Here is a 5,563-nt window from a genome sequence, read left to right on the forward strand (position 1 = left end):
CCTGTACTCCTGACCAACAGGAATTGTGAAAAATAAGTATTTGTTGTTTTAAGCTGCAATTTTTTGAAGCAACCTACTATGTCATAACCGGAGAAAGCAATGGCACCCCACTCCAGTACTCTTGCCTGGAAAATCCCATGGACGGAGGAGCCTGGTGGACTGCCGTCTATGGGGTGGCACAGTGTCGGACACGACTGAAGCGACTTAGCAGCAGCAGCAGCAGCAGCTATGTCATAACAGACAGATATAATGATTATCTATGGGTTGTTCTAAACAATATTGCTTCTGAACAAGGAACTCATTTCTTAGCTAAAAAAGTGTGCCAATGAGCTCATGCCCACTGAGTTTACTGATTCTGTCAGGTTAAGACACCCTCAGAAGTAGCAGAACTGATAAAGGAGCCCAGTGAATAATCAGTCAGAACACCTGGAAAAAAAAAAAAAACAAACACCTGTTGGGGAACAATGCAATGAAAGATTAGGGCTCTATTCTGTAGGATGTGGGCTATTCTTGTGATCTGAAACTAATATAGGGTACTGTTTTCTTCCATAGCGAGAATACATTAAATAAGGAGTAGATCTGGGAGAGCATCCTCCACTACAATAGTTCATTACAACCCCCCAAAATTTTGTTTTCTATCTTTGCAAGTTTGATTGTTCTTGGTTTTAGAGGCTTTAATTTAAGGCAGCATGCTCCCATCAGAGATCATGACAATAGTTCCAGTGAACTGGAAGATAAGACTTCCACTGGCTAAGTTGAAATTCTCATGCTACTGAAATAACAAAGAAGAGATCATTGTTTTTCCTGGGGCAATTGCTCCCAACCACTAAGGGTAAACCAAGTGTCTGCTATAGGACTCTGTCTGGAGCCCAAGGCATTCTTTGAGTTCTCTCAAACGTGGCTGTACAAGTTAAGGCAAAACTACAGCAACATATTAAAGATAGACCACTAAGAACACATTTAGGGTACTGACAGATGTTCCAATGTCTTTAAATTATATTGTGCAATGATATGAAAATACAGAAAAACATGTGGATTTACCTCCTGAAATAACGTTATATTAGAATACTCTTTATATAGTAGGAATAAAGCATTATTTTATTTGTCCATATTAAAAAACAAAAACAAAAAAAAACACAGACCACTAACATTCAGATCCTTTGGGAGTAAAGATTTGGATTGCCTCCACCATGAAAAGAACCCTGACTGACTGTGGTGGCAGTTGAGGGCAAAGGAAACATAGATTTTAGGGCAGATAATGAGCGCACATGACTGCAGCGGCTATGCAAATCTCCCTTTCTTATGTATACAATGATATATATTTACTTATTTTTTCCTTCCCATTTATTTTTTCCTTCCCTATTGTCCCTCTTTATTTTCTGTAAGGGCTTTTATTGGTGATTAACTTTCCAATTTAATCTGCATGTTACAGAGTATTTACTTAGTTGGGATTGAGTAGAATAGCTTTTGAACTGTGGTGTTGGAGAAGACTCTTGAGAGTCCCTTAGACTGCAAGGAGATCCAACCGGTCCATACTAAAGGAAATCAGTCCTGAATATTCATTGAAAGGACTGATGCTGAAGCTGAAACTTCAATACTTTGGCCACCTGATGTGAAGAACCGACTCACTGGAAAAGACCCTGATGCTGGGAAAAGATTGAAGGCAGGAGAAGGTGGGGAAGAGGATGAGATGGTTGGATGGCATCACCGACATGATGGACGTGAGTTTGAGTAGGCTCCGGGAGTTGGTGATGGACAGGGAAGCCTGGCATGCTGCAGTCCATGGGGTCAGAGAGTCAGACATGACTGAACGACTGAACTGACTGATTGAACTGAGTAGCATAGATAGTAACATCATCCAGAAATAGTTACGGTGACTACTGGGACTTTAGGTGTCTTTCTTTTTAAAATTTAATTATTTTTAGCTATTCTGGGTCTTTGGTGCTATGCAAGCTTTCTCTAGTTGCGGCAAATGGGGACTTCTCGCTATTTGAGGTGCACAGGCCTCTCATTGCATGGCTTCTCCTGATGCGTAGCACAGGCTCTAGAGCACGAGAGCTTCAGTAGCTGCAGTTCCCGGGTTGTGTAGGGCACAGACTCAATAGTTGTGCAGCACAGGCTTAGTTGGGGTTCCCAGGTGGCACTCACTAGTGGTAAAGAACCCATCTGCCAATGCAGGGGACACAGGTTCGATCCCTGGCTTGAGAAGATCCTCTAGAGGAAGGCATGGCAACGGACAGAGGAGCCTGGTGGGTTACAGCCCACAGAGTCACAAAGAATCCGACATGACTGAAGCGACTTAGCTCGCAGGCATAGGCTTAGTTGCTCCATGACATGTAGCATCTTCCCCAAACAGGGATCAAATCCAATGTCTCCTGCATTAGCAGGCAGATTCTTTGTCACTGAGCCATTAGGGAAGCCCTTTAAGTTTCTTTGAAGGAGAGGATGGAAATAGCTTTGTAAAAAAGACAGCAGCATCTTGTTAAGCAAAACCAAAGGACATCATTGTTGTAAAACACAAACACGAAAACAGATACTAAATGACAAAAAAAATAGATTCTGCTAGCTATTCACTCTCAGCTCCAAGCACTCCGTTCAAGACTCTGCTCATGATGTTTGGGTGTATGTACTAAAATTTCCCGATGTCTTGCCAACCAGTTTCTGGTTAGATTCTGCAAAACAGAAGCCTACAGTGGAGCTTGGAAAGAGGAAGAAGGACTCTTACTGCTTTCAGTTCTTGTCAGGCTTGCTCCAGCAGCAGCAGCAGCTGCTGCTGCCACTGCCAACTATGACTCGAGCTTTTTTCAGCTGGCCCTGCCACATACCCTGCTGTGCTCCCTTGGCACTAAGAACATTCGATCCACTGTGCTTCCTCACCGGCTGTACCATGCCACCTGAACCATCTAAGCACCTGTCGGGTTACATCCCCTTCCTTTAAAAGTCTGAGTACCAACCATAATGCTTCTGAGGTCTGAAAATCAGCTGAAATGTACTCCTTCTTGAGAAATGATCATCAGTTCCAGAGAGCCTCTCCTTCAAAGCTGTGCTGCTAAGTTGCTTCAGTTGTGTCCAACTCTGTGCAACCATATGGACTAGAGCCCACCAGGCTCTTCCATTCATAGGATTCTCCAGGCAAGAGTACTGGAGTGGCTTGCAAATTAGTATTAGGGAGTCTTCAAAGAAATAGAACCAATACAAGAAAGATAAACAGAAAGACATATACATACAGAGAAAGTGAAAGTGAAGTCGCTCAGTCATGTCCAACTCTTTGAGACCCCATGGACTGCAGCCTACCAGGCTCCTCCATCCATGGGATTTTCCAGGCAGGCAAGAGTACTGGAGTGCGGTGCCATTGCCTTCTCCTACACATATAGAGAGAGACTTAACAGATATTGGCTCATGTGATCATGGAGCCTGAGAGGCCCCATATCTGCAAACTGGGGACCCAGGAAGGCCAGAAGTGTTGTTCAAAGGCCAGAGAGCCAGTGGTATAGGTTTCGGTCTGTCCGAAGGCCTAAGCATCACGAGCATAAAGAGCAGGGAAACAGTGATGTCCCAGCTCCAGCAATCAGGGAAAGGGCAAACTCAACCTTCCCCTACCTTTCTGTTCCCTTCAGGCCCCCAATGGATGATATGAAGCACATCTACATTAGGGAAGGCAATCTGCCTTACTCAGTTCACCAATTCAAATGTTAATCGCTTCTGGAAACCCTCTCACAGACACACCAAAAATACTGTTTAAACAGATGTGGGATTCAAGATTTCTCATCCTAAGTTTCAACAGTTCTAGCAAAGAACTTAATCAATGTTATACATATTGTCGTTTTAAAATAAAACTATTCCATCACTCCAAATTTATCCATTAGACTCTAAAAATCATAGCTGTTTAATATCCACCATCTCCATTTTCAAAATACATTCCACCTCACCCACAATTTTATGCTTAAAAGTTCACAGTCACATTTCTCTAGAATAAAAATATGTATGTTAATTTGTACTTTAAAATTTTCAGTGTACACAATTCAAATTTTTAAAAATTTCTTCCGGCTTGATTAATTATAATTAGCACCATTATACAATGGAGTATAAAAATATATGTTTTGATATACTACTAAATATAAAAGTAAAATTTATGGAAATATCTATTAATGAGATTTATGTTCCTTTAAAACAAAATAAGATCATATATCTGTGGACAATGTCAATTATTGGGATGAGATGGAGCTCAATGGAAATCAATAACAAAAATATTATCAAGTGTGGGGCTTAAAAATATATATTAATACTCATGTATATCATTAATAATATAGATTATTGATATTATTATATTATTAATATAGGTAGGTTATTAATAATTAATATTATTGTTAATAATATAGATTATAGAAGCTACAACACACTTCACATGGTAGGGATGAATAGACAGCAGAGACGTAACTTATAATTCTTAATAAGCAGTAATCTCCCAAAGTTTAAAGGAAATAAAATTTAAATTTTCTAGTAGCCTTTTGGCAAAGATATTGAAAATATTTCTCCTGATAATCAAAAAAGTACATTTTATTTAAAGGTATCATGTTTATTTTTGGAAAGTAAACATTTCATCTCCTTACTTGAAATCACACAAATATATAAAATAAGGCATTGGTTTATCTCTTAGTTTGAGTAAACTTCTCAGAGACTGTTTCAAATTGTCCCTTTATTTAGTGCCTTTGAAATTTTCTTTTATTCCAAGGGAATGCACTATAGTAAAATTAAGTTGGATAAAAAGTTACCTTATTTTTTGTAAAGAGGAAAAATGGAGGCTGTGAAAGAGAAGCTAAAAAGGAGAAATTGCAAAGTACTACTTTGACCACAGGCAACTCTATTTTAGAAAAAAATACATAATTAGAGAAATTCAGAAATATATCCTCTAAAAACTAATGACATCTGCAAACTTGAAATTCATGGGAAGGCTTTATGAAACTCAAGTGGTAACAATACCCCTGTTTGAAAGTCACTAGTCAAAGAATATTTTTAAAGACCATTGCACATATAGGGTACAATCAACATTAGTCCTTGTATTAGGTGGTTATTAAAAAAAATGAGAAGCATACTGAAATACAATTTTAGATATAGGAGTAGAAACAGAAATATAGTTTTTTGGGGGGAGAATAAATATCTGCTTCTTCTAATAAAAATTTCTTTGCAGTAGTCCCACGTTTATTGTACCCAAGTTTTGACTTAACAGTCAAAGCTAAGATTAATCATAAATTCATCATGTACAAAGCTGACCTTAAATCTCTTGCTCCAAAATTCCCAGTCTTTGCATTCCAACCTACCTCTGTAACACTGCTGCCCAGCTTGTCAGAAGTATCATCACTAGTCTTAAGACCCCAAATTTATCACAATCCCTCCAACAACTGTACTATCAGCATAGTTTTACTCCAAAATAGGGAAACAGGGCTTCCCCGGTGGCTCAGTGGTAAAGAAATTGCCTGCCAAAGCAGGAGACACAGGTTTGATCCCTGATCCAGGAAGATCCCTTGCACCACAACTATGAGCCTGTGCCTTAGAGCCCAGGAGC

This window comes from Bison bison, unplaced genomic scaffold (genome assembly GCF_000754665.1).
Source record: "Bison bison bison isolate TAMUID 2011002044 unplaced genomic scaffold, Bison_UMD1.0 scf7180017864519, whole genome shotgun sequence".
Classification (NCBI taxonomy): domain Eukaryota; kingdom Metazoa; phylum Chordata; class Mammalia; order Artiodactyla; family Bovidae; genus Bison; species Bison bison.